Source organism: Giraffa tippelskirchi, chromosome 10 (assembly GCF_054371585.1).
Source record: "Giraffa tippelskirchi isolate mGirTip1 chromosome 10, T2T-mGirTip1v1.2.pri, whole genome shotgun sequence".
Taxonomy (NCBI): Eukaryota; Metazoa; Chordata; class Mammalia; order Artiodactyla; family Giraffidae; genus Giraffa; species Giraffa tippelskirchi.
The window spans coordinates 150811541-150831345 of NC_137284.1; the positions used below are offsets into that span (position 1 = coordinate 150811541).

Here is a 19805-nt window from a genome sequence, read left to right on the forward strand (position 1 = left end):
GCTGCCTGGATCCAGCTGTTGCTCCTGACCCTCCCTGCCCCTGATACAAAGCCGAACCCTCCAGAGACTACGACCAACACCTTCTTTCCTCTCCCACGGGGCCCTGTGGCCCAACACCAACCGGCACTCGCGTGTAAGGCCTCCAGGCATATCCCTGGGAACCTCAACTCTTCAGGCTATTTGCCAACCGCGGAGAGGGGAAGAGAGTCTGGGTTTAGCATCTTTTGACACCCAAAGTCTTCCTGATAGCTCAGGTGGTAAAGAATCTGCCTGCAATGCGGGAGCCCCAGGTTCAATTCCTGGGTCTGGAAGATCCCCTGGAGAAAGCATAGGCTACCCACTCCAGTATTCTTGGGCTTCCCTTGTGGCTCAGCTGGTAAAGAATCCTCCTGCAATGCGGAAAACCTGGGTTCGATCGCTGGGATGGGAAGATCCCCTGGAGAAGGGAAAGGCTACCCACTGCAGTATTCTGGCCTGGAGAATTCCATGGATGAGTCCATTGGGTCTCAATGAGTAGGACACGACTGAGCGACTTTCACTTCACTTCACTGTTGAAGAGATCCTGTTAGTGACCAAGTCAGAAGGCTCACTCTCCCAGCCCTGCCCGGGGTTTTATCACACCTCCGCCTGCGAAGGCAGCCCAGAAACCCTCACAACATCAAGAGCCTTCTCCAGTTACATTCCTTGGGGCTACGCAGGCAGATTCACGATCACCTCAGTGCCTCTGGCAGTCGAGGACCCCCATCATCAAAAGGGTCCCGATATCTTATTGGACTCTTTGGGCTCCAGAAACAGTAGGTGCCACACTTGAGCACTCCATGACGTTCTTAATATGGACTACTCTACAAACCAGGACTGGCAACCCTGTTCCCAGCGGCATCTCAGCTCTTCATGAAGCAGTGACAACTATGCCCCTGGGGAAACTTTATCCTCTGACTCTGCTCCCCGAAGCAAAGGCACTGGCTTACGCAGCTCTCAGCCAGGCTGAAACCCCATGTCCACTGGGCTACCGCAACTGTTCAGTCTCAACACCAGCTCTGCAGAAGTTCAACAGACATGATGCCTCTGTCAGCAGGCAAAGCTCAAGCTGCTCGCTAGCCAGGGTGGCCTTGATGAACCTTATTATATTTTTATTACTCTGGGTCCACTACCAGTGAGTGGTCTAGCTCAGGCCTCATCCTGCTGCTTTGGAGTATGACCGATCATGCTTTGGTTTAATTTGTATGAGATAAACTGGACAGATATGGTCAGAGCTTCTGTCGATCTGATTAGCCAGTGGCCAACAGAGTGGGCTATCCTGTAAAAGCCCATCAGAGGGCAAGACAGTAGAAACAAGGTAGATTACTGCCAAAAGGTCATTTTCTTGCAAAGGAAGCGTTCAACTGTTTTTCCTCCAGACTAACTTTTCATGATAGCTTAGAAGATAAGAGACAGTGCAGTGTCGGTTCTGAAGCAAAGTGCAAGCCTCCTTACTATCTGGTATAATATGGTATCTCCTTCCGTGGCATTTACTTCCATTATAAAAAACTAGAGATTCATAAACTCTGAGTTCCTCTCATATTACAACCCACAGCATAAAAACCTGCCACCTGACCATCTTCCCACCATCCACTGGAAAACAAGATTGAGGAACTGCACTCTGGCTGTTGCTGTGAGTAGTAACTGTCCTGCATCTCTGATCTGGGAGTCCAGGTTTTTAGCAGTATACACCAAACTGTGGCAGCCGACTTGTTAGCTTGCAAGTGGGGTAGTCTAAGGTTGCTCACAGTCCTTAATATTTATAGCATCAAGAAAAACTAAATTACCAGACACGACTGAAGCAACTTAGCACGCGTGCACACACCAGCTGTAGGCACAAGAATCAGGTGCATGGAACCATTCATAAAATTCCTAAAAAAGTTAAGAAATGTTACTCTCCTCTGCTCAGCTCTTCCCCTACAAGCATCAGCAATACTTGTAGGTGTACAAATGTATTACCTACATCATGCCAATTCAACTTTATAAATTTTCAGTATTTTGTTTTTAGCTATGAAGTGACTCAGAGTAAAATCATATAGCTGAGGAACCTTAGAAAATTGACTATCAAGGATTTATTTTCAAAATTCTAGGAATTAAAAAAAAGCACTGATGAATACCTAAAATATTCTCTTGAGAATTTGTAGTTGTTTTAATATGGATATTTCTAAGAATTTACAACTCTAGTTTATGCTATAAATAATGTATCAGCACAGGATAAATATTATAGATGTCACATTTCTGAAATGTTTAAGAATACCATGGTTTATAAAAATAGTAAATATGCCAGAAGAATACATATTCAGGCTTACGGGTAGAAAACATATGTCTGTGTCAACAAGACTCCTGAAATGACTGCCAATTTTCTTCCCTTCCAGAAGACAGTATTAACAATCTCATAAAGCACAAGATACTTTCATCCACATCATAAACTACCAAGTCAAAATACATGCCTTTGAGTGTAGCCATGGAATATGTCTCAGTAAATGTCAGTTATTTTCACCATAAATTTCTAACATCTCATTATAAACAAAACCCAGGAAACAAGAGTCAAAATTACATTAAAGACAGGTCATTGCTCATGATGAATAGCTTCTGTACACAGCTGAGATAGGGGGCTACTGGATAGTAGTAACTTTTATACTCCAAGAACCAGTGAGGTTCACATCTTTTGAGAAATTTTTTTCCACACAAAGACAACAAAAACAACAACGTTAAAGTAAATCTTATACACATGGTATCATTTCATCTGTAAATATTTCAGCATGCATCATCTCTAAAACATAAGTTCTTTTTAAAAGATAATACCAAATAAATTTATTTAAAAAAAAAAAAAAAAAAAAAAGAATAGAAGGCCTGGGTCCAGTGTGTAGTGTATAAAAACAAAATTCTGATTCCCTTCCAAATAAAATTCTTTTTTAAAAATTAAAAAAAAATAAAAAAAATAAAAAAAAAATAAAAGATAATACCATAATATAATCAACACATTCAAAAAAGCTTTTTTTTAAAATAATTGCTTGATATCAATTACTCCATGTGTTCAAATTTCCTCTTGTATGAAAAAAAAAAAATTTATACTTGGTTCATTCAAATGAGATTCAAACATACTCAGCACATAAGTCTCTTAAATCTCTTTCAATCCAGGTTTGCCTTCCATTCACTTCCCTTTAGATGGCCTCCCCTCTCCCCTAAAAGTGATGGTGTTAGCAGTAGGTAACGGGTCCTTTGGGAAGCAAGTAGGTTCTCAAGGTGGAAGCATCATGAACAGGATTAGCGACCTTGAAAAAGAGACCCCAGGGAGCTCCTTCTCCCCGTCCCACCAGTGCACACACGGTGAGAAGGCACCAGCTGTGAACCAGGAAGGCAATCACGCTGGCACCTTGATCTTGGACTTCTCAGCCTCCGGAACTGTGAGAAATAAATACCCAGTCTGCAGTATTTTGTCACAGCAGCCCGAATAGATTAAGACATCTTTCCTTTCGTTACGATCACAATCTACATCCATTATTTCATCAGCAGTTGAAGTTCTAATTCTGTTACTGCTCTTGACTTCTAGCACTGCTCATTAGGAGTTGAGATTCTAATTCTAGCATTACTCTTACTACCTGGCATATTTCTGTTAAAAGAAACTTCCTCATATGACTTATTTGTTGTCCCTGATATTTAGTCTAATGGCAAGGTAACACTCTTTTTTTTTCCCCACATACTTGCTCCACGAGGTGGATTTTCTTACTTGTTTTGTCTCAGGTTTCGTGTGTGTTTGGTTTTAATCCCAGGGGGCAGAGCTGGTCTGGGGAGGGTTTTGGTTTTTGTCACTGCAGTACGGAGTGACAATCAGACTGATAATTGACTTGCAGCAGGAACAGTGGAAGCCAGATGACGCGGGTGGGATGCTATGAAGTATGCACACCTCAACACTCGGCAAAATGAACAGAGTAGGTTAAATCTAAAGAAAGGATAGCACAGTTAGAATATTCTTAGATCCTAGAGTCTGCTAAGAGGCTAAACATAATTAACTTTATACTTTGAGTCAAATATACATGTTAGACATTTTAAAATAAGAACAAAAAGAAGACACACAAAGTATACAACTTCTCAAAGAGTAAAGCAGAATACAATAAGAATTATAGCAAAATACCTAGAGATGACAGACTAGTGAGGAGGTTTAAAAAAAATTATAACACTTGACACATATGACACCTAACAGGAAAAACTGGTAAATTGGCCCTTGTCAAAATTAAGAACTTTTGCTCTGCAAATGATCCTGTTAAGAGAATGAAAAGACACGCTATAGTTAGGAGAAATATTTGAAACCCAGGTAGCTCACAAAGAATTTGTATCTAAAATACAGAAAGAACCCTCAGAATTCAACAGTACAAAAACTATTAGAAAATGGGCGAAAAAAACCAAACAAACATGAATAGACATTTCACCAGAGGCTGTACAGACAGCAAATAAGCAAATGAATTCACCATCAGCTATCAGGGATGCAAATTAAAACCACTGTGACTTATCATCACACACCTGTCAGAATACCTAGAATTAAAAATAGTGACAATACTAAATGCCCAGGATAGTGCAGAGAAACTGGATCACTCACACAATGCTGGTAAGACCAATCACTCTGGAAGAGTACGGAAATAGAAAGAAAGAAAAAAAAAAAATGCAACTACCATATAATCCAGCAACTGTACTCCTGGGCACTTATCCTAGAGACAGGAAGACTTAACGCTCACACAAACACCAGTACACGAATGTTTACAGCAGCTTTAATTGCAATAACAAAAAACTGAAAGTAACCCAAATGTCCTTCACGGGAGAAATGATGAAACAAAACAATGAGGCATTTCTACCATGGAACAGTATTCTGCAATAAAAGGGAATGAACCATTGATACAGTCAACTTGAATGGATCTCAAAGGAATCATGCTGAGTGAAAAGAGACCAACTCAAAAGGTTACACAATGGGTGGTTCCACTCATATAAAACCAAAATAAAATCACAGAGATAGACAACAGATGAGTAGATGCCAGAAGTTGGGGATGGAGAGGGAGGGGGAAGGGTAGGTGAAGCTACAAAGGTTTGGTGCAAGGGAACCTGTGGTGATGCACAGGCTGTATCTTGAATCTGGTGGCGGTTACAGAAACGTACACATGAGTAAAACTGCACAAGTACACGTGTGTGCACATGCGCACACACACATACAGAGACGAATGCATGTAAAACTAGCAAAATCTGAATTAAGTTCCATGAAAAGTTCTGTCAATTTCCCAGTTTGGGTATTGTTCTAACATGTACTATATAAATGCGGCTGCTACCATTACGGTAAACTGGGTGAGGGGTACATGGAACCTCACTGAATAACTTTTTTTTTTTTTACAACTTCTTGTAAATTTCTATGTCAAAATTTAAAGTGATAAAAACACACATCCACACAAGAACATTCATACTTAAAAAATCAGAAATCAACCAAATTTAATCAGTGATCATAGTCAAGAAACAAAGTAAAATCTCTAGTTCAAAGAGATTATCAGACTGGATATAAAATTAAAACCCAGCTAAATTATATGCTGTTTACAAAAGAGACATTAAAATATTAAGGACCAAAAGAGCCTTTAAGCACAAAATTAGAAAAATATATATTAAGTAGGAAAATATTAACCAAAAGATGACAAATGCTATCAGACCTCACGACTAGTTTGTTAACAATATTCATTTCAGGATATATCAATACTTTATCAACTTGGCACAATTCCTGGGGGAAAATAGTGTTAGAAAAATATATGTCAATATTGCTGACATTTCTCTAACTTTTCCAATGCCTACCAGGGTTTGGAACCATAGTAAGTACTAAAATACTGTTGACTGATCAACTGAATGGCAAATACTTCTAGAACTTCCAAATAATGTGAAACCCCAGGCAATGGCGGTGATGGGTCAGCTTGGTAAAATATTTATTACCAGGTCTCAACCAGGCCTCAAGGAGTACAAGGTATTTAAGTTCGATACCAGCATGCACTTTATCCTCAAAAACATACAAATAGCAAGAGACTAGTTTCTTAACATTTAAACAAATAAAATAATATATTTGACACTGAAAAAAAACTTTATGTTGAAATCAAAATTTTCACCTACAACTTGCTACTGCCTTTCTATATAAGAGTTAATTTTTTCTAGTTAGGTTAGGTCTATCCAAGAAGCAGTTACATATTATAACATTGCTATTCTACTCCAGTCTAACTTTCACTCAATATTCCTAGTAATCATTAAATCAGATAATTAAAATTTTACTCATTTATTATTCATTATCATGAGGTATTAAAATGCTACCCTTCCAAATTCTTATTTCAATATTCTGTTATATTAAATGATGATACAATATTCAAGATACCATTTTAGAGCAAATTTTGCAGATTACATTCACTTTATAAGTATACATTATCTTGATTTTCTTAGAGCAATACTGATTTTCTTATAGTAATAAAATTCACTTACAAATAAACACAAAATTTTAGATTCTTGTCAAGAATGGAATTCTAGTCTTTAAAAGGCAGCTGTAAAAAGGATGGCTAAATATTATTGCAAGAAGGAAAGTGTCCACAAAATTCTACGGAACCAACACAGCAAGAATAAAATTACTAGCTTAAGAAAAGCTCAAAAATTGAAGCCTGTTTGGTGGTAAATGGTTTCCTGAATTGGCTATATCTTCCTCCACAAAAAAGAATTCCTAAACTGATTAAAGGTTCTGTAACCTGAGAAAGCAAGGAGATCCAACCAGTCCATCCTAAAGGAGATCACTCCTGGGTGTTCATTGGAGGGACTGATGTTGAAGCTGAAACTCCAATACTTTGGCCACCGCATGCAAAGAGTTGACTCATTGGAAAAGACCCTGATGCTGGGAAGGATTGGGAGCAGGAGGAGAAGGGGACAACAGAGGATGAGATGGTTGGATGGCATCACTGACTCAATGGACATGGGTTTGGGTGGACTCCGGGAGTTGGTGATGGAAGGGAGGCCTGGTGTGCTGCAGTTCATGGGGTCGCAAAGAGTCGGACACGACTGAGCGACTGAACTGAACCTGAGAAACCGTAATTATGTGGTAACTATTGTGAAAATCAATTGGTTAAACTCTGGTAATCAATTGGTGCTGTGTATCATGGATTTAAAAAGGGGGAGGATAGACTAAATTAAATAAATCTAAAATTTTATACCATCTTTACTCCACACCTCAAAAGGAAGAAATCTTGCCTTTGCTTCCTTTCTATCTCCCTAGTACAGGGCGCTGTGTTCAGCATACGATCAATAAACGCTTTTTAACTATAAAATAGCTAAGAATCAGGCCCAATGTCCCATGGCTCCAACTACTTTCATAAAAGATTTCCATTAGCTCCCACTTCACGGCCCCATGGTTCACTGAAACTCAATTACAATCAACTATTTCACAAAAAAGGAAAAAAAAAAAATCTCATTTTAACAAGTAGATCTCTCCTACTCTCAGTAAAACAGAGCATTTTGTGCACCCTGTAAGTTTAATCCTCTGGTACGTTTGAATTTTTCGAGGGTATTGGCATATCAAATAAATTTTTATGCTAAATGAACGTTCCTCAAAATGTCATCTTTCCTCAGAATACCTATAAATTCTCTGAGTTTTTAAAAACTAAGACATCAGTTTAGAAGAGGTTTCCAGTTTAAGGCAAATATATAGAGATGACAAGCCTTTTTTTTTCTTCCTTATCCCAAAAGGAAGAGCCAATTCACTGGGTATTTTAATCACAATACAGAGAATCATATTCACGGTTCAAGTCTACTTTGTTCAGCCAGTTCTTGGTGTTTAACTCATCTGATTGCAGACCCAGGAAGAAGCATCCAAGTCTCTGTGTCACATGACCATCTCAAACACAGCCAGAAGAGGCTATTTGTCAACTCAGAATCCCAAGAAAAGTGTTGGTCACTGTCACAGCAGGCTGGGTGTGGGCCACACTTATTACACAGAAACAAAAATTTTCAATTTGAGTTCTGCATTTTTACATATTACAGATAAACAGATAGGATCTATAAGAAGAAATCAGATCCACAAGAGTCTACCTCCTTTCACCGGGGAAAATTCAAAAAGCTCATTCTCCTACAATATGGAAGAAGAGAGGTGTGGCTAATGGCTGTTTATAACTAGCATTAGCTGAGCCTTTACTGTTCTAAATGTTTTGTTTAAAACGCACACAACACTATGGTTAAGTGCTCTTTCCATTCCCTGTTTTTAAGGTGAAAAGACTCAAGAGGTTAGTTAATTTGGCCAAAATCCGAGAACTGGCTGGCAGTGGGGAGTCTGTCCCCAGGGTCTCCCACTCTTCAGCAAAGCACTGGATAAATTCTGTACACTTCTGGACTGAATCTTTGGGAGGACACTGACTGAAAGATCTTTCTTCCAGTTTTTATAACAGCAGAGCTATAGAGCCTGGGGGCATTTTAAATACATTTGAATTATACATGAAGATTAAATTATTTGGAGGCTGAGGGAAGTAACCAACATCAAACCAAATGAAAAAATATTAATAAGTCACTGATGTGCTTCTCAGGGACAGAGAGATGACCAAACATGAATTAACTGGAACACAGGTCCACACGTGGTCTACACTCTGCCGCCCTCTTTTAGACAATTCCACTTCTGTCCTCAAACCTCCTTCCTCACTCTCAGGCTCATCTTACAACCTTGCATTCTTCTTCAGTGATACACTGAATCAGTAAACAAAAATGCACACAAAGGCATGCACTCACTTCCATCATTTACATACGCTATACACCGCGCTCCTTCACACATAAATCACTGTTTATGCTCCTAAGACCTAACTCCTCCTCCTGTGTCCCAGATCCAGCCCCTCTGGTAGTAGGATCTCATCAATTAATCCCATGATTTCTCTATTTCTTCCCTCTTCTCTCCGACAGAACTATTTACCTTTTCTTCTGGAACATTCCTAACAGTATATATAATACTATTAAATATCCATGTTTTAACACACACACTGTCTAATTCTTCCTCAGCCTATCTCCCCATTTCTCTGTTCTATGTTATAGAGAAATGCAAAAAAAAAAAAACACACCTCGAGAACTCCAGTCGCATTTTTTTCCTCAACCCTTAGTATCTCATTCTTTAATTTCACTCCAAACAGGCTTTCAGTCCCACCCAATGAAAACGCTCACATCACAGTCAGCAATGACTCCGCTTTGTTCCATCTGTGTCTTCAGTCCTTACCCCTGTAACCATGACCCCTGTAGCCATTTAGGTGACCACTCCTTCCTCCCCAGAAGCACTCGGATGCGTCCCAAACACCTCAGCCTCCCAGCCCTCCTCCGGCCTCACTGTGAGTCCCTCACACTCTCTTTCCTGGTTCCTCCTCTTCTCCCCAGTCTCTGAAAGTCAGAATCCTGAGTTCAGCCCTTGGCCTGCTTCCTGTCTCTATCTGCCATTCACTCCATTGATGATCTCATCCACTATCATACTTTTACTACCATCCGTGGCTGCTGATTTCAAATGTGTACCTCCAGCCCTAATCTCTTGGCAGAACTCCAAGTGAACAATGCAAAGTAACAGAGGAAGCAATAGAATAGGAAAGACTAGAGATCTCTTTAAGAAAATGAGATATGCCATGGGAAAATTTCATGTAAAGATGGGCACAAGAAAGGACAGAAACAGTATGGACCTAACAGAAGAAGAAGATATTAAGAAGAGATGGCAAGAATACACAGAATAACTATACAGAAAAGATCTTCAGTTCAGTTGCGCAGTCGTATCCGACTCTTTCTGACCCCATGGACTGCAACACACCAGGCCTCCCTGTCCATCAGCAACTCCTGGAGTTTACTCAAACTCATGTCCATTGCGTTGGCGATGCCATCCAACCATCTCATCCTCTGTCGTTCCCTTCTCCTCCTGCCTTCAATCTTTCCCAGTATCAGGGTCTTAAAAAGATCTTAATGACCCAGATAACCACAATGATGTGATCATTCACCTAGAGCCAGATATCTTACAGTGTGAAATCAAGTGAGCTTTAGGAAGCATCACTACAAACAAAGCTAGTGGAGATGATGGAATTCCAGCTGAGCTATTTCAAACCCTAAAAGATGCTGCTGCTAAAGTACTGCCCTCAATATGCCAGCAAATTTGGAAAACTCAAACAGTGGCCACAGGACTGGAAAAGGTCAGTTTTCATTCCAATACCAAAAAAGGGCAATGACAAAGAATGTTCAAACTACCACATAATTGCACTCATTTCAGATAGCAGCAAGGTCATGCTCAAAATTCTCCAAGTGACGCTTCAATAGTACATGAACCGAGAACTCCCAGATATTCAACCTGGATTTAGAAAAGGCAGAGGAACCACAGATCAAATTGCCAACATCCACTTGGATCACAGAAAAAGCAAGTGAATTCCAGAAAAACATCTACTTCTGCTTCATTGACTAAACTAAAGCCTTTGACTGTGTGGATCACAACAAACTGGAAAATTCTTCAAGAGATGGGAATACCAGACCACCTTACCTGCCTCCTGTGAAACCCATATGCAGGTCAAGAAGCAACCGTTAGAACCGGACATGGAACAATGGACTGGTTCCAAATTGGGGAAGGAGTACATCAAGGCTGTATATTGTCACTTATACGCAGAGTACATCAAGAGAAATGCTGGGGTGGATGAAGCACAAGCTAGAATCAAGACTGCCGGGAGAAATATCAATAACCTCAGATATGCAGATGACACCACACTTATGGCAGAAAGCGAAGAAGAACTAACGAACCTACTGACCAAAGTGAAAGGAGAGAGTGAAAAAGCTAGCTTAAAACTCAATATTCAAAAAACTAAGATCATGGCATTTGGTCCCACCACTTCATGGCAAATAGATGGGGAAACAATGGAAACAGTGACAGATTTTATTTTCTTGGGCTCCCAAATCACTGCAGATGGTGACTGCAGCCATGAAATTAAAAAACACTTGCTCCTTGGAAGAAAAGCTATGACAGCATATTAAAAAGCAGAGACATTACTTTGCCACCAAACGTCCATCTAGTCAAGGCTATGGTTTTTCCATTAGTCACATATGGATATGAGAGTTGGACCATAAAGAAGGCTGAGCACCCAAGAATTGATGCTTTTGAACTGTGGTGTTGGAGAAGACCTTGAGAATCCCTTGGACTACAAGAAGATCCAACCAGTCCATCCTAAAGGAAATCAGTCCTGAATATTCACTGGAAGGACTGATGCTGAAGCTGAAATTCCAATACCTTGGCCACCTAATGTGAAGAGCTGACTCATCTGAAAAGACCCTGATGCTGGGAAAGACTGAAGGCAGGAGAAGGGGACAACAGAGGATGAGATGGTTGGATGGCATCACTGACTCAATGAACAGGAGTTTGAGCAAGCTCCAGGAGATGGTGTAGGACAGGGGAGCCTGGAGTCCATGGGGTCGCAAAGAGTCAGACACAACTGAGCGACTGAACGACCACCACCACCCCCACCAAAGTTCTGATCCGCTCTTCAAAACTGCTCCTTAATAGCAACTCCTTCTGTTCAGGCAAAAAAAAACTGACTCACCTCTGACTCCTCTCTTCCTCTCACGCTCCCATCAGCAATCATCCATCAGCAAATCTACTCAAGGCTATTTTCAAACCACACCCAAGATCCTACATTTCTCCCCATCTACACTGTTTCTGCCCTGATCCAATCCACTGGAGCCTTTCATCTGGACTACAACATCCTCTTCACTTGTTCCTCTGCCTCCCTCTTTATCTCCTAAATCCATTATGGACAAAGCAGATTGCTTATGATTGAATCAGATCGTGTCAACCTTCTGCTCAAATTCCCTCCTTTCACTCAGTTTTTGCTGTTGTTCAATCACTTGTCCGAAGTTCGTAAAGAGAGGTCTGCCCTTGCCCTCAGCTTCTGGGAGCTAATCTCTAAACCCTTGGCTTATAAAGCCTGGTAAGTGTGCCTCCACTTGCCTGGGGACCTTGGGTCATGGAAGACAGGAGAACAGTGTGATTCAGGGTGGGGGTTTTGGGTCATCTTGACCTCTGGAGGGGCCATGCATCTGAGATCAGCCATAAGGCCAGTCAATCACGCCTGCGTGAGGAGTCCCAGTAAAAACGGTGGACACCAAATGCTGGCACACCCAGGGCTAGTGTCACACGAGGCTGCCAAGGACATCATCCATGGTGCTGAGGGATTCCCAGGAGTCCACAGCTGGGCGCTTCACATCTGTAACTCTCTTGGCCCCACCCTATGTACCACCTTCCTTGGCTCCTTTGTGTTCACGCATATCCTTTCCCTGTAAGAAACCATAACCATGAGCACAACAGCTTTCTAGAGCTCTGTGTGTCCTTCCAGCAAATTTCAGAAGCAGCGGACAGTCTTGAGGACCCCTGAATTCACAGCTGGTGTGAGACGTGAGGGCAGCCGCATGGCCCGCACTAACTTTGTACGACCCCTGCCTCCCCTGCCCCTGACACTTCCAGTCTTTCTAACCCCTCTACTTTTCCCCATCACATTTACCACCTTCAGACATGTTACTGTGTTTTCTGGATTGTAACTGTTTTATTTTCCATCAGCAAAACAGAAATCCCACAAGTACAAATGTAGCTGCAATGCCTGGTCAGAGTACGCCTTCAGCAGGCAACAGCTGAGTGAACCTAGCAACTCCGGTCAGGCAACTTGTTTAAGCCAAGGAAACAATTTTAGCTTGGTTGCTTATAAACAGCTCTCTTACTCATCTCTTTCATCTCTTAATATATACGCATTTTATTGGAGTACAGTTGACTTACACTGTCTCAGGTGCACAGCAAGGTGTGCCAGTTACACATACACATACATATTATTTTGGAAATTATTTCCCATTATTGCTGATCACAAGACATTGACTCTGGTTCCCTGTGCTATACAGGGGTAAGCCTTTGTTGTTTGCTGCAGGTCTATTTTTTTTTTTAATTAGAAATCTAACATTCTACTCATACTAAGTCAAGCAAGTGGAATCAGAGTGTCATTTTTTAGTTAGGCAAAAAAATTCTTAAGTTTTCTAAAATATATATATTATACATATTACTTATATATATATGTATAGAAAAGCTTTTCTACCAAAAAAAAAAAATAAAGCAAGAAGCAAAAAACACTGTAACCAAAAAGAAAAACTTTCATTACAGGCTTGTTCCCACCATTAGTTCCTTATCAGGAACAAACTGGTCATCTCCTTCAATGTAAACTCAACCCTACTGACACTGTTATGGTACTCTACAGTATCACTGGTTTGAACTAGTGTAAAGTTATTCAGCAACTGTCCTCCCAGCATGGCAAGCACAATGATGGCTGTGTCCAAGATAAAAGCTATTTAATCCACATGCCATTTTATGCATCTTGATGCCAACTACTACATACCTGAATTAGTACTATGACAGTAGTACTACGATTATTCTATCAATATTTCAGACGTCCAGTTTGACCATATACTTCTGAAAACAGACACTACATCTTACCCGCACTATCTCATACACAGCACTGTACCTGGCCTATCATCAGTGGTCAAAACTAGTTGTTAAATTTCATATCTATCATGCCTGAAGTCCACGGGGTCACAAAGAGTTGGACACGACTGAGCAAGTGAACTGAACTGATGCCTGAAGTAGATGATGAAGGCTGACATTGGCAAAGACCCTATAAACTATAATTCTCATTGTAAAGTCTCATTTTCATCTTACTATCTCTTCAAAATAGCCCTTATTCTACTCAGCCATTAAAAAAAATACATTTGAATCGGTTCTACTGAGATGGATGAAACTGGAGCCCATTATACAGAGTGAAGTAAGCCAGAAAGAAAAACACCAATACAGTATACTAATGCATATATATGGAATTTGAAAGAGGGTAACGATAACCCTATATGCGAGACAGAATAAGAGACACAGATGCATAGAACAGTCTTACGGACTCTGAGGGAGAAGGTGAGGGTGGGACGTTCTGGGAGAATAGCATTGAAACATGTATATTATCATATGTGAAACAGAACACCATTCCATGTTCGATGCATGAGACAAATGCTCAGGGCTGGGGCAATGGGATGACCCAGAGGGATGGGATGGGGAGGGAGGTGGGTGGGGGGTCCAGGAGGGGGAGCACATGTAAACCCATGGCTGATTCATGTCAATGTATGGCAAAAACTATTACAATATTGTAAAGTAACTAGCCCCCAACTAAAATAAATAAATTTATTAAAAAAAAAAAATAGCCCTTATTCCTCTTTTGTTGAAATAAAGTAGACATGCATGTTTATAGGTAGAAAAAGAGAGGACAGAAGGACAGTCAGATAAAAGTTTTATACAAAGCTCAATCAGACCTTCGTTCAAGCTAGGACTCAAAATCTGAATACCTTACAACTATTTAAGCGCACTCCGTGGTTCTGTTTACAGTTGCAACTATACACCAGGATGACCAGGTAACCTTAATGACGCACCAATTCTGCTTTGGGGCGGAGAACAATGCTTCCATCCTATCCTTCTGGCAAATACTCCAGTACCAAACTCTTATTACAGCAATTCTTGTGCTAATTTGTCACTTTACTTCTCTCTCCTGAATCAGGAGGACCTAGATGACTCCTCATTAATGTTACCCTTAAGATTAGCACAGTACCTGGAACAAATTGAAGAGTTCTGGGGTTTTTTTGAAGTGCTTGTTTGAACTGAATACTATATGGAGCAGGGAAAGAAGCAGAAATAAGTACACGGAATTTTACCAACATTCCAGTATCATATCACTCCAGTGTTCTTGCCTGGAAAATCCCCATGGACAGAGGAGCCTGGTTGGTTACAGTCGATGGGGTCACAAAGAGTCGGACACGACTGAGTGACTAACCACACACAGTATCACTAAAAAAAAAAAAAAAAATCACTAACATTTTCTTTTAAAGCTACACTAAGATTCCCTGAGCTTCAACATTTTCACTAAGTACCTTCAGAAAAATTAAATAATTTTTAATATTCTGGTAAATATATTAGCTAGTATAGAAATATTAAAAAGTCTCTAAGGACTCTAACCTTCATTGAATACTGTCCAGATGGGGGTCTCCACAATCTGATCAGGCTACTTTTCTGGTTATTATTCATCAATAACTTAATAGTAAGTGGAGGCAAATTCAAAAATTAATTAAAGAACACTTAAAAGAAATGTAAGGTCTTTAAAAGATAGGCAAACTTGATCTAGTTTTGAGTAAACATTACTAGGTTGAACAGGTCAGTAATGGGTACCTAGAATAACTGATAAACTTTAAAATAGGAGTTAGTTTGTTCTTCCTGATTAATTAGAAGGCTACTCTCAATTATATTTCATGCTGCTTTCCCAAACAGCTAATTTTCTGCTGTCAAAACTCAAGCCACCTGCAACCATGGAGCCCTAATTTCATCATCTTGTATTTTCCAAGGATGGTATCAAATGACTTTCTCGCAGTTCACTTTAGACATACAGTATCCACAAATTCCCTCCCTCTGTAAAATATGCCTGGCTAGAATACAGTTGGCTCTCCACATCTGTAGGTTTTGCATTTGTGGATTCAACTAATTGCAGACTGAAACTATTAGGGGAAAAAATTCCAGAAAGTTCCAAAAAGCAAAATTTTACTTTGCCAAGCACCAGCAACTCTTTACAAAAGATTATTGAATTTCAACTATTCAGGTAAAGTTCACATTATATTTAGGCATTGTAAGTAATCTAGAGATGATTTAAAGCATATGGAAGGCAGTGCATAGGTTATATGCAAATATTACACCATTTTATATAAGGGACTTGAGGATCAACTGATTTTGGTATCGACTGTAAGTCCTATAACTGTTTCCTCACAGATATGAAGGGATGAATGTGTTAATTTCACATTTATTATAAAAATACTAAACAATATAGAGCTTCAAAAATGTTCAGTTAGTTGCTCAGTCATGTCCGACTGTTTGCGACCCCATGGACTGCAGCACATCAGGCTTCCCTGTCCATCACCAACCCTCAGAGCTTGCTCAAACTCATGTCCATCAAGTCGGCAATGCCATCCAACCATCTCATCCTCTGTCTTCCCCTTCTCCTCCTGCCTTCAATCTTTACCAGCATCAGGGTCTTTTCCAATGAGTCAGTTCTTCACATCAGGTGGCCAAAGTATTGGAGCTTTGACTTCAGCATCAGTCCTTGCAATGAATATTCAGGACTTCACTGTAATCTGCTGCATATAAGTTAAATAAGCAGGGTGACAATATAGAGCCTTGATGTACTCCTTTCCCGATTTGTAACCAGTCTGTTTGTTATTCCATGTCCAGTTCTAACTGTTGCTTCTTGACCTGCATACAGATTTCTCAGGAGGCAGATAAGGTGATCTGGTATTCCCATCTCTTTAAGAATTTTCCACAGTTTGCTGTGATCCACACAGTCAAAAGGTTTGGTATAGTCAATAAAGCAGAAGTAGATGTTTTTCTGGAATTCTCTTGCTTTTTCGATGATCCAACAGATGTTGGCAATTTGACCTCTGGCTCCTCTGCCTTTTCTAAATCCAGCTTGAACATCTGGGAGTTCTCGGTTCACATACTATTGAAGCCTTGGTTGGAGAATTTTGAGCATTACTTTGCTAGCGTGTGAGATGAGTGCAATTGTGCAGTAGTTTGAACATCCTTTGGCATTGCCTTTCTTTGGGATTGGAATGAAAACTGATCTTTTCCAGTCCTGTGGCCACTGCTGAGTTTTCCAAATTTGCTGGCATATTGAGTGCAGCACTTTCACAGCATCATCTTTTAGGATTTGAAATAGCTCAACTGGAATTCCATCACCTCCACTAGCTTTGTTTGTATTCTCCCTCAATTACAAGTTTTCTTAAATATACTGGTGGCTCAGACAGTAAAGAATCTGCCTGCAATGTGGAAGACCTGGGATCAATCTCTGGGTTGGGAAGAGCCCCTGGAGAAGGGAATGGCTACCCACTCCTGTATTCTTCCCTGAAAAATCCCCCGGACAGAAGAGACTGGTGTGCTACAGTCCATGGGGTCACAAAGAGTCAGACATAACTGAGCAACTAACATGTATCTAAGTAAAGGGAGAAAAGAACATACAGCTGTACCAATCTTTCTGATTGTGTCAGAGAGGAAAAAGTTTTCCTACACCCTTAGACATTACTTTGGTGGTCTAGTAATTAAATTGACAACAACAAGACACATTAACCAGGGGAAAACAAATTTAATTACATATGCATGAGATCCCATAAGAGTATGGGATCCAAGGGCAAATACGGAAGCTGAGGCTTTAACATGCCATTCTGAGCTAAGGAATGGGATAGGGACCTGGGGCTTCAAGGAGAGGTGGGCAATTCACAGGACAATAAGAACAGATGTTTGGTATTTAGATGTTTGCTATGCTACACAGATAGGCCATTCAGATACAGTTATTTGGAGTAACAGTTCTCTCTGAGCCAGAATTCCTACCTAAATTCTTTCAGGTAGTTAGGGAAAGGTGAAGTTTTTTTCTTGAGTCTTCTGGGTCTTGATTGCCTTCAGCTCAAAATTATCCGCGCGTCAAAATGTCCTATTTTGGGGTCACGTACTCTGCTCCTTTCCAATTGCAAAATTCAATTTACATTTTTACCTCCAACCTGTACCAATCAGCATTATGCAAATTTTAACATAACTTCATGCAACATAAAATCTCAATTATTGCTAACAAAATTTTAGGGAGAAAAACTTTAAAAGTTCACTTTTCAAGAGTAAGATTTCAATTTTTCAATTAATTCCAACTGAATATAAAGGAAATATTTCCAAACCAATCCCAAATTGTACATGTTTATATATACTAAATGAGCGTAATCCCAATTTATTACCATAAAATTCAAGGAATGGATAATCAATCACATAGATTCTATTTCCTCAACAACTGGAGTGAGTTCATGCTTCTGGATTTGTTTGTTAATAAACAACCAATTACATTTATGCAAGGTTTTTTTTAAAGTGAAATTTTATAGTAATGATAACTCTGACTATATAAGAAAAATGGTAAGCTTTTACTCTTGTTGTTATGACATTCTATTAAACAATTTATCCTCCTGTAATTTGTTTCATTTCTCTGTGCCTTAGTTAAGTGTGCAACTAAATTTATAATAAAATGGATTCCACACAAATGTGTAAATATCACTGGAGGTCCAAATAAAAATATTTTCATAGCAAATGATACTCACTCCTCTATATGCACCCTGCAGAAGCAAAAGGAAATGTACTTATTCTTGCCTGTACATTATCATCAAGTTTTACTTTATAAAAACGACTTTATTTTGAACCCTCAAGTTACTGAAAAACTCCTGCCCCATATGTGACTTCTGTTAAGCCTTTTCCTTTAATGACATATCTCTGCATTTGATTTCAGATTGCTATGGCATTTTTTTAGTATTCTATTTCAAAGATGTTGTCACTTTTCATATTTTCTTACTGTTCTTTGAGGCTTTAAAGGCTCAGTCATAATTGTCCAGATAGTCTTCTTTATCTGTATTTACATGAAATAGAAAGCCGACTCCTTTTCAATAAAAAATACTTTCTTCAACATGTTAGCTACTTCTCCCTATTTAGTCAGAGCAGAAGCCTACCGGAATTCAAGTCTGAATTCCTTAGTTCACAGCCATTCTCTACCATATACCTTACTGTATGTCTCAGCCCCACGGTGTGCTTATCAGAGGAAATAAATCTGATTTCTTCATCACTGACAGTCAAGCTCTCCAGGACCCCCACTAGCTGCTTGTGACCACAGACAACGCAGTGCACTCTGAATGGGCAGGCCAGGACCACAGGCTCCTGGGGTGAAAAGGTAACATCACCTAATCCAACCACCCAGATGGAGCACAACACGATTTCTCTTACGAAGAGGCCATGAAAACAATGCCTGAACGTCTTAGGAGAAGTCAAGAGAATTGCAGCAGTAGAACGCACCAGAGAAGTACTCCTCCTACAAGGATTAAAAATGTGCAGTGCAAGATCTAAAGAAAAGACAGGCTCAATCTAAAGTGAGAGGACCGTTTCAAACTGAAACTAATGCTATACCCTCCAGAGCCTACCCAAAATGACTGTTCAGAATTACCAGACTAGAACTGTAGCCATCTGATCACTGTTAAATTAACCAAAGTTTATAAAGCATTTGCATCTCCAGGTTATTTCTCTTTAGAGCAAAGAAATCTTGTGTGCTCAAGGGTTAACCACAGCTTTATTAAATTAGCCTTAAACAGAGGAAAGTTTAGGGAAAGAAGGATACGGAATTTGAAGATTACAGGTTTAGAAGAAATGCAATGACACCATTCCTTTGGAGAGCAGAAAGCTGCCAAAGACAAAAAACCATGAAACCTTTAATTTTGGACTAACTCAGCTCATTCAGTTGTCCCTTAGAAACTTTACATGGGAACGTTCAATAAAAATATAATAAACTTTAAAATGTTGGCATGTACAAAGTATCAGATCAACTGCCTAGATTTCAAGCTTCCATAAAGACTGAATATACTTGAAATTACATGTGTAGGATACTAATAGTTACAGCCCACAAGGATTATTCGCGTCATTCTACCACTAGTTTGACAGTGTTGCCATTAAAAATGGAGAATTACTTTTCAACCTTCAGTGAAAATTTAGCCTGCTATCACTATACGTGGAATTCTGACATTATGAGAGAGAAGAACAGCTCTTCGGAAAATTAGTTCTTATCTTAAAAGCTTAAGATACTGAACAAAGATAAAAGAAATTAAAGTAATTTTCAAAGAAAAAC

General features: G+C 39.7%; 1 protein-coding gene across 14 annotated transcripts in view; it reads right to left on the minus strand.

Annotated features, from left to right (window-relative positions):
• TPK1 (thiamin pyrophosphokinase 1) overlaps positions 1-19805 on the minus strand; it is a 559100-nt gene that overhangs the window by 317609 nt on the left and 221686 nt on the right. The window contains exon 1 of one of the 14 annotated variants that reach the window (XM_081534542.1): positions 3749-3961. The exons of the other annotated variants lie outside the window; for them this stretch is intronic. The gene's annotated coding sequence lies outside the window, so the exon portion shown is untranslated. Of the gene's footprint in view, positions 1-3748; positions 3962-19805 lie in introns of those variants that run through there. 14 annotated transcript variants of the gene reach the window in all.